The sequence below is a fragment of the Somniosus microcephalus genome, chromosome 12, assembly GCF_052327205.1.
Source record: "Somniosus microcephalus isolate GS21.2 chromosome 12, FLI_Smic_1.0, whole genome shotgun sequence".
Lineage (NCBI taxonomy): Eukaryota > Metazoa > Chordata > Chondrichthyes > Squaliformes > Somniosidae > Somniosus > Somniosus microcephalus.
Genome location: NC_140998.1, coordinates 106784070 through 106797463, shown reverse-complemented (window position 1 = coordinate 106797463; position 13394 = coordinate 106784070). Strand labels below are relative to the sequence as shown.

Sequence of the window (13394 nt, the reverse complement as noted above, 5' to 3'; positions counted from 1 at the left end):
CAAGTTTTCCACGTGGTTCCCGTCGCTCGGGGATCACGCCAGGTAAGTATGTCAGTTTCTGAACAACTCTCCATTTCTTTCATTAGGTCACAGCTGCAAAAGTGGTACAAAAGCTACCATTTTACAGCTGGTCATGTTCCAATCTCAGAAGCTTAAGCCTTCAGTATTTGGAACCCACTTTTGAGCTTTATGCACTTTTGAAGTGTTTGGAGTAGTCTCTCTATCCACTGTCACCTCCTTGGAACAACCTATCTCAACATTGACAGTTTACTTTTGTCATCTCAACCTCACCTGCCATCTATTCCATCAGCATCGGAGCCCCTGAAAAAATCTCACCTTGGTCCTCAGAATCCCAACACCAGCATCACCGGGCACACCAGCAGCACCAACATCCACACCAACCTTCTCCGCAATCAACTGATGCTGCACTGGACACAGGACATCATCACCCGTGCACATTGCTGCCCAGGATGCCTGCAATGGCCTCACCATGTCCAGATTTGCTTCACTTACCACTGTACACCCTGGCTGCCACACCAACACCATGCAACATCCCTACAATGTCCAAGCCATTCCTTTCACACTCATCACCATTGGGGGGCGGGGGGGGGGGGGGTGGGGGAGAAAGTTATCTCTCACCATTCGCTGCAACTCACTGAGACACTTTCAAAGGTGCACACAAATCTGTCCAAGAAGGCAAAGTGGTGAAAATAAGGATTTCAGTGCTTGACAACACATTAACAGAAAGTTTACATGACCATTGGCTAAAACACCCAACTGCCTACCCTGTGTGTTGTTAGTTGGTATGATTGGACTAGGATGAGGGTGAGTATGAGGGGTGGCTAATGAGATGGGGATGTGATAATGTAGATGGAGACGAATGGGTGGAGGTGCAAAGGTAACATAGAAGATAGGAGTAGGAGTAGGCCATTCGGCCCTTCGAGCCTGCTCTGCCATTCAATGAGATCATGGCTGATCATCCAAGTTCAGTACCCTGTCCCTGCCTTCTCCCCATAACCCTTGATCCCTTCAGCCTTAAGAAATATATCCAACTCTTTCTTGAATATATTTAATGAACTGGCCTCCACCGCCCTCTGTGGCAGAGAATTCCACAGGTTCACCACTCTCTAGGTGAAGAAATTCCTCCTCATTTCAGTCCTAAATGGCTTACCCCTTATCCTTAGACTATGACCCCTGGTTCTGGACTCCCCGGCCATCAGAAACATCCTTCCTGCATCTAGTCTGTCCAGGCCTGACAGAATTTTATAGGTTTCGATGAGATCCCCTCTCAATCTTCTAAACTCCAGTGAGTATAAGCCCAATCGACACAATCTCTCCTCATATGTCATTCCTGCCATCCCAGGTATCAGCCTGGTGAATCTTCGCTGCACTCCTTCCATGGCAAGAATGTCCTTCCTCAGGTAAGGCGACCAAAACTGCACACAGTACTCAAGGTGCGGTCTCACCAAGGCCCTGTACAACTGTAGCAAGACATCCTTGTTCCTGTACTCGAACCCTCTTGCTACGAAGGCCAACATACCATTTGCCTTCTTAACCGCCTGCTGCACCTGCATGCTTACCTTCAGCGACTGATGCACAAGAACACCCAGGTCTCTTTGCACTTCCCCTTCTCCCAATCTATTGCCATTCAAATAATAATCTGCCTTCCTGTTTTTGCCACCAAAGTGGATAACCTCACATTTACCCACATTATAGTGCATTTGCCATTTTTCTGCCCAATCACCCAACCTGTCCAAATCGTACTGGAGTTTCACGACCTCCTCCTCACAGCTTACCCTCCCACCCAGCTTTGTGTCGTCTGCAAATTTGGAGATATTACATCCAATTCCCTCGTCCAGATCATTAATATATATTGTGAACAGCTGGGGTCCTAGGACCGATCCTTGCGGTACCCCACTAGTCACTGCCTGCCACTCGGAAAACGACCCGTTTATTCCAACTCTTTGCTTTCTGTCCGCCAACCAGTTCTCTATCCAAGTCAATGCCTTGCCCCCAATCCCATGTGCCTTAATTTTGCATGCTAATCTCTTATGTGGGACCTTATCGAAAGCCTTCTGAAAGTCCAAATACACCACATCCACTGGTTCTCCCTTATCTATTTTACCAGTTACATCCTCAAAAAATTCCAGTAGATTAGTCAAGCATGATTTACCTTTTGTAAATCCATGTTGACTTTGTCCGATCCTGTCACTGCTTTCCAAGTGCTCTACTATTACATCTTTTATAATAGACGCTAGCATTTTCCCCACTACCGATGTCAGGCTTACCGGTCTATAATGAGTAAGGATGTGCAGGAGTAGGGTAGGGAAGGCAGAGTGATTGGAATGTGATGAGTGGCACAGCAGGCTGAGGTTGAGTGTGGCTTTGCAGTAATGTTTCATCATCTACTGAGATCATTGAAAGGTTCGCGCCACTGCAGCCTGGTCCTCCTGACGACATCCCTGCTTGTGTCCTCTTGTGCAATGTGCAACTAGGCTGCATTGGTGTCCTGGGGAGGTCTCTTTCGCTCATTGGAAGGGAAAAGAACCTCTCTGTGTGCTGTGACTCTCTCCATAAGCATATGGAGGAAGCCATGGGAGAGCCTGGGTACAACTGTGCAGTGCTTGTCAGTGTTTTCAGCACCTCAATGCTGCAGAACACTGATAGCACAACTGTCAAAATCAATTTGGACATGGCCCCTTTAAGTAAACCGGCTGATTACGTGTCATCAAATGATGTCATCAGACCTGCTTCCTTTTAATTGGCCGGGAACCTCGCAGGGCGGGCTTAACAAGCCCTATCATCGTAAAATCTTGTTGGAGGTTGGGACCCAGGCAGATGCGAGATCCCCACACGCCACGGATGTCGCCCGCCCCGGACCCGCCGAGGTTGGAAAAATCCAGCTCTAATTGTTTACTCCAGAAAGTGGTGTAATGTCGCATGTTGTATGCCTCTCTTATGGCTTAGGGACTAACTGTTCAGCGATAATAAAATGCACATTTTTACTGGTCTTCCAAGTACGAAGTTGTTGAATGAATCTACTAAGTATTGGCATCTACTTATGGCATACTTTCTTTTGGGAGATGTTTAGTTTCTTTGATCATTTATAACCAAACATTGTTCATCACCAAACCCACAGTTTCTCCCCAATTTTTCAATTTACTCCCTGTTATCCCAATTGCTTCTGTGAAGCTAGATGCAACCAGGAAGATTAGTAGTCCAGACTATATATTTAGTCCTGACTTTACATTTTAGTCCAGACTCTACGGGGGTAATATAACCCCCAAAAACGGGTGGGGTCAGGTCGGGTCGGGTGGGAAGTTAAAAAGATAAAAATCTCAAACAGGAACGCCACCCGCCTCAAACCCGCCAACTTCTGGCTTTAACGGAGACGGGACGAGGGACAAGTGACCAATCCGCTCGTAGGAGACGGGGCAGTCATTGACATTTTTTAAGGAGGCTGCGTGCCTCCATTTTAACAAGGTTTATATTTTTAACCACAGTCGGACGACTTTCCTGGGAACGAGACAAGAAGGGCCGGATCCATAAGGTAAGTGCCTTTACAACACTGCTTGTGGGCCAGGAGAAGCAGGCGTGTTTCCTCCAGGCCCAAAAAGCTTACCTGTAAACATCCCTCTCACCTCCCTGATCTCCCCCCGACACGCAACCCGTGATCAGCGACACTCCCCCCCACCCCCCATTGCAATCCCCGACTCTCCCCCCCGACTTCCCCATCTCTCCCTCTGATCTTTCCCAAACTCCCCCATCTCTCCCTCCGATCTCTCCCCATCTCTCCCTCCGATCTCTCCCCAACTCCCCCATCTCTCCCTCCGATCTCTCCCCATCTCTCCCTCCGATCTCTCCCCAACTCCCCCATCTCTCCCTCCGATCTCTCCCCATCTCTCCCTCCGATCTCTCCCCAACTCCCCCATCTCTCCCTCCGATCTCTCTCCCATCTCTCCTTCCGATCTCTCCCCAACTCCCCCATCTCTCCCTCCAATCTCACCCCGTCTCTCCCTCCGATCTCTCCCAAACTCCCCCATCTCTCCCTCCAATCTCACCCCATCTCTCCCTCCGATCTCTCCCCATCTCTCCCTCCGATCTCTCCCCAACTCCCCCATCTCTCCCTCCGATCTCTCCCCATCTCTCCCTCCGATCTCTCCCCAACTCCCCCATCTCTCCCTCCGATCTCTCTCCCATCTCTCCCTCCGATCTCTCCCCAACTCCCCCATCTCTCCCTCTGATCTCTCTCCCATCTCTCCCTCCGATCTCTCCCCAACTCCCCCATCTCTCCCTCCGATCTCTCTCCCATCTCTCCCTCCGATCTCTCCCCAACTCCCCCATCTCTCCCTCCGATCTCTCTCTCATCTCTCCCTCCAATCTCTCTCCCATCTCTCCCTCCGATCTCTCCCCAACTCCCCCATCTCTCCCTCCGATCTCTCCCCATCTCTCCCTCCGATCTCTCCCCATCTCTCCCTCCGATCTCTCCCCAACTCCCCCATCTCTCCCTCCGATCTCTCCCTATCTCTCCCTCCGATCTCTCTCCCATCTCTCCCTCCGATCTCTCCCCAACTCCCCCATCTCTCCCTCTGATCTCTCCCCCATCTCTGCCCCCGATCTCTCTCCGATCCTCCCCATCTCTGCCCCCGATCTCCCTTCGATCCCCCCAATCTCTGCTCCCGATCTCTCTCCGAACCCCCCCCATCTCTGCCCCCGATCTCTCTCCGATCCCCCCCATCTCTGCCCCCGATTTCTCTCCGATCCCCCCCATCTCTGCCCCGGTCTCTCTCCGATCCCCCCATCTCTGCTCCTGATCTCTCTCTGATCCCCCCCATCTCTGCTCCCGATCTCTCTCCGATCCCCCATCTCTGCCCCCGATCTCTCTCTCATGCCCCCATCTCTACCCCTGATCTCTCTCTGATCCCCCCATCTCTGCTCCTGATCTCTCTCCGAACCCCCCATCTCTGATCCCGCTCTCTCTCCGATCCCCCCACCATCTCTGCCCCCGATCTCTCTCCGATCCCCCCCATCTCTACCCCCGATCTCTCTCCGATCCCCCCAATCTCTGCCCCCGATCTCTCTCCGACCCCCCCATCTCTGCTCCCGATCTCTCTCCGGCCCCCCACGATCACCCACGACCCTCCAAACCACGCTGTATTCACCCCACCCCCTCACAAACTCAAACACAAGCAGCACGAAGGTTGCCTGCTCCTGGGCTGTGGCTTCTCCTGCCATCAGGCTGGCTTCTGGAAGCGCATGCCAACTCCATTATGTTCCCAACCAAAACTACTACCCGCTGCTTGGAAATCCTGACCCAGTAAATATCGGGGCCTATACTTTCGTCCAGATTCTATAATTTGTCCAAGGCTGTAAATTTTAGTCCAGACTCTATGGAGGCTAAATTGGGCTGTGTAGCGACTGTTTTTTAGGTGCTATGTGGCAGCCTAATGCTCGAAAATCATGTCTGCGATGCACGTGCACACTTCCGACGGGGTGTGCAGAATGCCATCTTGCTAAAGAGATTTGTGTGCACATACCTAACAAGTGATCCTGGATCACTGGGCCTGCTTCTGGGAAAGGTGGGACTTGTACAAGTCGGACGGGTTGCACCTGAACCAGAGCGGGACAAATATCCTTGCAGGGAGGTTTGCTAGCACTGTTGGGGGGGGTTTAAACTAACTTGGCAGGGGGATGGGATACAGAGGGGAGCTGAAATAGGGGGGGATGTGCTGCCAATTATAGAGAAAAAAACAAGTCAGCTTGGTAGACAGGGCAAATATATAAGGGCAAGGCTGGATGGCATCTATTTTAATGCAAGGAGTCTTACAAATAAGGTGGATGAACTGAAGGTGTTGATAAACACATGGGAGTATGATATTGTTGCTATCACGGAGACATGGTTGAGGGAAGGGCAAGACTGGCAGCTCAATATTCCGGGGTACAGAATCTTCAGGCGAGACAGAGGGGGAGGTATAAGAGGAGGGGGTGTCGCAATATTAATTAAGGAGTCAATTACTGCAGTAAGGAGGGATGATATATTAGCAGGGTCCTCTAATGAGGCCATATGGGTGGAGCTTAAAAACAAAAAGGGGGCAAGCACTTTGCTGGGAGTGTACTATAGGCCTCCAAACAGTCAGGGGGAGATAGAGGAACAGATATGTAGGCAAATCTCAGAGAAATGTGCAAATAATAGGGTAATAATAATGGGGGATTTCAACTTCCCCAATATTAACTGGGATAGTCAGAGTGTGAAAGGCTCAGAGGGTGTAGAATTCTTAAAGTGCATCCAGGAGAGCTTTTTGAGCCAGCATGTAGAAAGTCCTACAAGAGAGGGGGCGGTACTGGACCTAATTCTAGGGAATGTGGCCGGCCAAGTGGAAAAAGTGCTAGTAGGTGAGCACTTTGGTGATAGTGACCATAATATGGTAAGATTTAAGGTGGCCATGGAAAAGGACAGGGATGGGCCGGAAATAAAGGTTCTAAATTGGGGGAAGGCCGATTTTAATAGGATAAGGCAGGATCTGGCCAAAATGGACTGGGATCAGCTACTTGTAGGAAAATCCGCATCGGAGCAATGGGAGGCTTTCAGAAGGGAGATTGAGATCATACAATGGCAACATGTTCCCGTAAAGGTCAAGGGTGGTTCCAAAAACCACAGGGAACCTTGGATGTCAGGGGATATACGAGAATGGATTAGGAAAAAAAGGAGGGCTTTTGGTAGATACAAAAGGCTAAAGACGGAGGAAGCCCTAGAGGAGTACAAAAAGTGCAGGGGGATACTTAAAAAAGAAATTAGGAGATCAAGGAGGGGCCATGAAATAACACTGGCGAGCAAAATAAAGGAAAATCCGAAGATGTTTTATAAGTATATTAAGGGTAAGAGGATAACTAGGGAAAAAATAGGGCCCATTAGGGACAAAAGTGGCAATCTGTGTGTGGAGCCGGAAGATGTAGGAGGGGTTCTAAATGAATTTTTTGCATCTGTTTTCACTATGGAGAAGGACGATGTAGACATAGAAATAGGGCGGGGGGACTGTGATATGCTCGAACATATTAACATCGAGAGGGAGGAGGTATTGGCGGTTTTAGCTGGCCTAAAAATGGATAAATCCCCAGGCCCGGATGAAATGTATCCCAGGCTGCTGTGTGAGGCAAAGGAGGAGATTGTGGGGGCTCTAACATATATATTCAGGACCTCTCTGGCCACAGGGGATGTGCCAGAGGACTGGAGAACCGCTAATGTAGTACCATTATTCAAGAAGGGTAGTAGGGAAAAACCGGGGAACTACAGGCCAGTGAGCCTAACATCAGTGGTAGGAAAATTATTGGAAAAAATCCTGAGGGACAAAATTTGTCTCCACTTGGAGAGGCAAGGATTAATCAGGGATAGTCAACATGGCTTTGTCAAGGGAAGATCATGTCTGACTAATTTGATTGAATTTTTTGAGGGGGTGACTAGGTGTGTGGATGAGGGTAACGCAGTGGATGTGGTATACATGGATTTCAGTAAGGCCTTCGATAAAGTCCCGCACAGGAGACTGGTCAAGAAGGTAAGAGCCCATGGAATCCAGGGTGCCTTGGCACATTGGATACAAAACTGGCTTAGTGGCAGAAGGCAGAGGGTGATGGTTGAAGGTTGTTTTTGTGACTGGAAGCCTGTGGCCAGTGGGGTACCACAGGGATCGGTGCTGGGTCCCTTGCTGTTTGTGGTCTACATTAATGACTTGGATATGAATGTAAAGGGTATGATCAGTAAGTTCGCGGATGATACAAAAATTGGTAGGGTGGTAAATAGCGAGGAGGGTAGCCTCAGTCTGCAGGACGATATAGATGGGTTGGTCAGATGGGCGGAACAGTGGCAAATGGAATTTAACCCGGAAAAGTGCGAGGTGATGCACTTTGGGGGGACTAACAAGGCAAAGGAATACACAATGAATGGAAAGACCCTAGGCAAGACGGAGGGTCAGAGGGATCTGGGTGTGCAAGTACACAGATCCCTGAAGGTGGCGGAACAGGTGGATAAGGTGGTAAAAAAGGCATATGGGATACTTGCCTTCATTAGCCGAGGCATTGAATATAAGAGCAAGGAGGTTATGATGGAGCTGTATAAAACACTGGTTAGGCCACAGCTGGAATACTGTGTGCAGTTCTGGTCGCCACACTACAGGAAGGATGTGATCGCGTTAGAGAGGGTGCAGAGGAGGTTCACCAGGATGTTACCAGGGCTGGAGCGCTTCAGCTATGAAGAGAGACTGGGCAGATTGGGTTTGTTTTCCTTGGAGCTGAGGAGGCTGAGGGGGGACATGATTGAGGTGTACAAAATTATGAGGGGCATAGATAGGATGGATGCTGAGGAGCTTTTTCCCTTAGTAGAGGGGTCAATAACTAGGGGGCATAGATTCAAGGTAAAGGGCGGGAGATTTAGAGGGGATTTGAGAAAGAACTTTTTCACCCAGAGGGTGGTTGGAGTCTGGAACTCACTGCCTGAAAGGGTTGTGGAGGCAGAAACCCTCACAACATTTAAGAAGCATTTGGATGTGCACTTGAAATGCCATAGCATACAAGGCTACGGGCCAAATGCTGGAATATGGGATTAGATTAGACAGGGCTTGATGGCCGGCGCGGACACGATGGGCCGAAGGGCCTCTATCCGTGCTGTATTACTCTATGACTCTAACTGCCGGCAGCATACAGAGCAGGCAGATTATGACGTCAATCAACGTGCAACACTGATTTGACACCAGCGCTGCCATTTTTGAACTGCACACTCTAGCCAACACCCTGCCCTAACCTCACACAGCTGAACATGATATTAAATGATATGACGGACCCCCACCAGCGCTATTTAAATGGATCATAAACTACTTACAGGTTTGTTTGATTATTTCTTCTGGCTACTGGTGCAATTGTACGTGTTTTTGGAGATTTCCTATACTTGGCTAAAGTTTGAATCGTTTACAGGAAGTGGTCCGGATGGTGCTGAAGTACTTTTCTGTTCATTTAAAAGCTTGCCTGAAACAAGTTGCTTTCAGACATGGATGGCTTGGTCGGGTTTCCTTATGGGAATTGAGCATGACTAGGAGAATGAAAAGAGGTCACACAGAGCAGGACATGCTGCTAGAAGATAGAGGAGGAGGAGAGGGAGAAGGGCTCTCAGGAGGAGGCCAAATTCTCCAAGAGTCTTTAGGGAGCAATTCTCTTACCTCAACTTTAGCGAGGACCAATGCTTGAGACGTCTTCGCTTCACCAAAGAGGATGTGATTGAAATCTGCCAACTCTGCAGCCACAACTGCAGTCTCAAAGAAGGGTCTGTGATCAAAGATCGCATTTCCTGTGGCTGTCAGGCTAACCATGACTCTTAACTTTTATACGTCTGACTCCTTCCAGGCGGCTGCTGGAGATATAAGCAACATCTTGTAGTTTGCAGTACACTGCTGCATAAGGGATGTCACTGAGGCTCTCTATACAGAGAGAAACAATTTAATTTCATGTCCTCTTGCCAGAGACAAGCAGGCGGAGCAAGCACGAGGGTTTGCACTAATTGCAGGCTTCCACATGGTGCCATTGACTGCACGCACATTGCCTTGTGTGCGAATTCCATCATTTTCATGAACCGAAAGGAATTCCACTCACTCAGTGTGCAGCTGGTGTGTGACCACAGGCAGCTCATCATGCAGATGAATGCCCGTTATCCTGGCAGTAGTCACGATTCCTTCATTCAGCAGCACTCCTTGTGCCAGCTGTGTTTGACCCACCACAGCAAGTCAGAGGCTTGCTACTGGGCGACAAGGGTGATCCACGCATCTCATGACTCTGGTCCGGAACCCATGCACATGTGCACAGCAGGCTTACAATGAGAGCCATGCTGCCACAAGGAACATTATAGAGAACACCATCAGCATCCTCAAGCAATGCTTCCGCTGCCTGGACCGCTCTGGAGGAGCTCTGCATTACTCAGCTGAGCGGGTTTCAAGATTTGCGGCTGCATGCTGCACAACCTGGCCATTATGAGGGAACTGCCCTTGCCACCACCTATCAGCCGAGAAGCTGAGGAGCAGGAGCACGAGGAGGAAGAGAAAGTGGAGGAGGAGGTAGTGCAACAAGAAGTGGAGAAACAGGAAGAGGAAGGGAGGCTACAACATAGACAGCCCCTTTCTGCCTGGGCTCTACGTGATAAAATAATTAATGAGCGATACCAGTAACCTCAACCACATCTCTCTATTCATCAATAGTCCCACACTTCTTACCTTCCCACACTTCTTACCTTTGCTCTATCACTAACCATCACAATGACCTCCTTCCAACAACACAAAAATAAAAACCACCAAAAAATGCACATTGTATTCCAATTTTATAAATTCAATCATTGCATAATGCAAACAAAAATAAACTAATCACCCTTGTGCATTCCCTTCATGCCTGTCTTCCATGTGCCTTTGCTTCTCCTAGTGCTCCTATGAGGTGCTTCCCCAGTGGCTGCAGCATTGGTTGTGGGAGGCTGATGACCTTCAATTGAGGAAACTGCAGATGGCCAAGGAGCGTGACCTCAAGCAGCTTTGGGCTTCGAGGTCCCAGCTTCAGACTGCACCACTTCGGCTTGGGCTGCAGCAGTCTCGGCTGGCTGGCTGACAGGCAAGGACACTGGTGGAATGGCAGGGGTGGGAGCAGGAATGCTGACATCCTGAGAGAGGATAACAGGTTCGTGCTCCATAGAGCCACTGTCACTCTCTCAGGGTGGCGCCTCAACAATCCCACTGATCTGTTGGAGAACAGATTGCTGGACTGCTGTGATGCCCTGGAAGCCCCTTTGAACAGTGGTATCCAGAGCCATGATGGCAGCATTCTAGCTTCCACTGCAGCACTCAGACCTTTGATGGAAGCTGTTTGTGCTGCAATGGAAGCCCTGACATCGGCCATCAGATGCTGCATTATAGTGGGTTCCACAGATGTGCTGATGGAGCTGAGTAAGACATGCGTGCTTACACCATCTGCAGCTTGTGAGCCAGAAGAGATTGTGCTCTGAGGGAGGAGTGGGATGAGAGAAGGAGAATTAGTTATGCAGCTACCTTCATCATCGATCAGTCCAGCCCTGCCAGTGGTCACGGCCTCAGCGATGCCACTTCCCATGGTGGCAGCACTGTCTCCTCCATGGGGGTTAAAACACATCGGCATGCTTGTCCTCCTCCAGTTCTTTCCTACTGCCTCCTGTAATGTGCCATCTTCTCCTGCAAGAAAGAAGGAGGTGTGTCAGTAAGATCCCTCCTCTATCCTAGCCTCTAAACTACACACACTGCCAGTCTCTGAGCTGTTGGCTGCGAGTGTAAGATCCAGTGCAATATGTTTGGGTGATGTGGCTGTCGTGGCTGAATAGCTGCCAGTGTGTGCGAGCTGTGAGTTGTGGGTGTGAGGCTTGCAACTGTGCTAAGTGTGTGAGGGTGAGGTAAAGCATATGAATTTTAGGGTTGAGTACTGATTGATAGAGATTGTTGGTAGGTGTGTGATGGGGGTGTAGAGAATTGAGCAGTGGCTGAGGCTAGTGGTGCAGTTGGTAGGATAAGCCATTGGAAGATGCATTCATTCACCTTGATAACTCATGCCAGATCGCGAAACTTCTTCCCGCACTGCATCCATGTTCTTGGAGCAACACTCCTGACATTGACATCCGCTGTTAATTGTTCCCACTGCCTCCTGAGCATGTGTCTGGAGGGCATCCTGCCTCCCTGCCAATATAGGATGTCTCTCCTTTCCACCTCTTCAATCAAGAGCTCCAGTGCATTGTTTAAATAGCTTATTACTCGCTCTCTCGCATATTTAGCCATTGTTCAAAGTAGCACAGCCCAAACTCCCACTACTTCATGCAGACACAATGCACCTCCCCTTTATGAGGTGCAGGCTGCCTTTAAGTAGCGCTAGCCACTCACGATATCGAGTCCCCTGCTGCTGTGTGCAGCCAATGCATGCAGCAATCATTTAAAATAGCAGACGGCACCAATTTAATGTGCTGCTTGCAAAGCTGGTTAATCCCATACTGCGATCCCCATGCCCATTTTCGGGGGTTAGCCAATTTCTCCCGCCATATATTTTAGTCCAGGCTCTATACTTTAGTCCAGACTGCAAACTTCAGTCCAGACTGTATATTTTAGCCTAGACTGTACACTTTAAGCCTGAGTGTAAACTTTAGTCCAGATTCTGTGGGGGGAATTTTAACCGGGAGGAGCACGTAGGTTTGGGTTCGGGAGTTGAAAATCGGGAAAAATGCAAGTGCGTCAGGAAGCCAACTCCAACCCGCTGACTTCCGTGTTTAATTTGAGCGCGTTAGGCTGCTTGCACGCAACCCCTCGGGAGAGGCAGATTGCCTATTAACATATGCTAATCGCTCAATTGAAGTGACATTTCAACAGTCTTTCAAATTTAACAGTGCATCCATGGGTTTCCCGGGCTTCCTGAAACTCGCCAGTGAAAGCAAGACGAGAACACAACTGCAATTGAGGAGACAATAAATACTCAGTACTCATTACTCACAGCTGCTTTCTTACCTGCTAGTGGGAAAGGGTTTGTTCACAGTACTTTTGCTGAGAGATTATTTTGGAGGTTTTCTGAATCACATCAGCATGGGTGGCATTTTGCCTTAGATTGGACCTCGGACGAGCAGCAATATAACCAGTGCCAGCACCAGCAGCAACCTGCTCTTGAGAGACCTGTAGCTGGGCAGCAGAGAGGGAGAAGCAGAGAGGGGAGCAGCAGATGGGATGCAGTTGGCAGGGGTCATTATCCATGGCACACGGTGTACAGGCAGAGGCTGAGTTTCCTTGAGCTGTCCGAACAGCACTGTTTCAGGGGGCTCAGGTTGTCGAGCCAGGTGTTGGCAGACATCTGCAGTTTGCTGGAAGAAGACCTGCTGCCTGCTGGATCTGGTGACCACATGTTACCAGTGGCTGTCAAAGTCACCACCGCCCCCAACTTTTTTTGCCTCTGGATCCTTCCAGGGCGCTGCCGGAGAAATATCCAGCATCTCCCACTCGGCAACCCTCAAATTCATAAGACAGATGACTGATGGGTTGTTTGTTATGTGAACTTTGCCTGCGATGACATTAGTCAGAATGAGCTGGAGCTCAGGTTTGCAACTCTGGCTGGCTTCCTACAGGTGCAGAGAGTCATCGACTGCACACACATGGCAATCCGCGCACCCCCGGGTCAACCAGAAGTATTCATGAACCGCAAGGGCTTCCATTCCATCAATGTGCAGCTGGTGTGAAACCACAATAAGATATGCAGGTGTGCGCAAGATTCCCGGGGAGCTGCCATGCTGCTTTCGCCCTGTGGCAGTCCAAGCTCCCTGACGTCTTTGGACCTGGAACCCCACTTAAGGGGTGACTGCTAGGGCCAAGGGATAC

General features: G+C 49.7%; 1 protein-coding gene across 9 annotated transcripts in view; it reads left to right on the top strand.

The window, feature by feature from the left end:
* The window catches only part of akap6 (A kinase (PRKA) anchor protein 6), a 508272-nt gene that overhangs the window by 381737 nt on the left and 113141 nt on the right, over positions 1-13394 (top strand). The window lies entirely within an intron of this gene.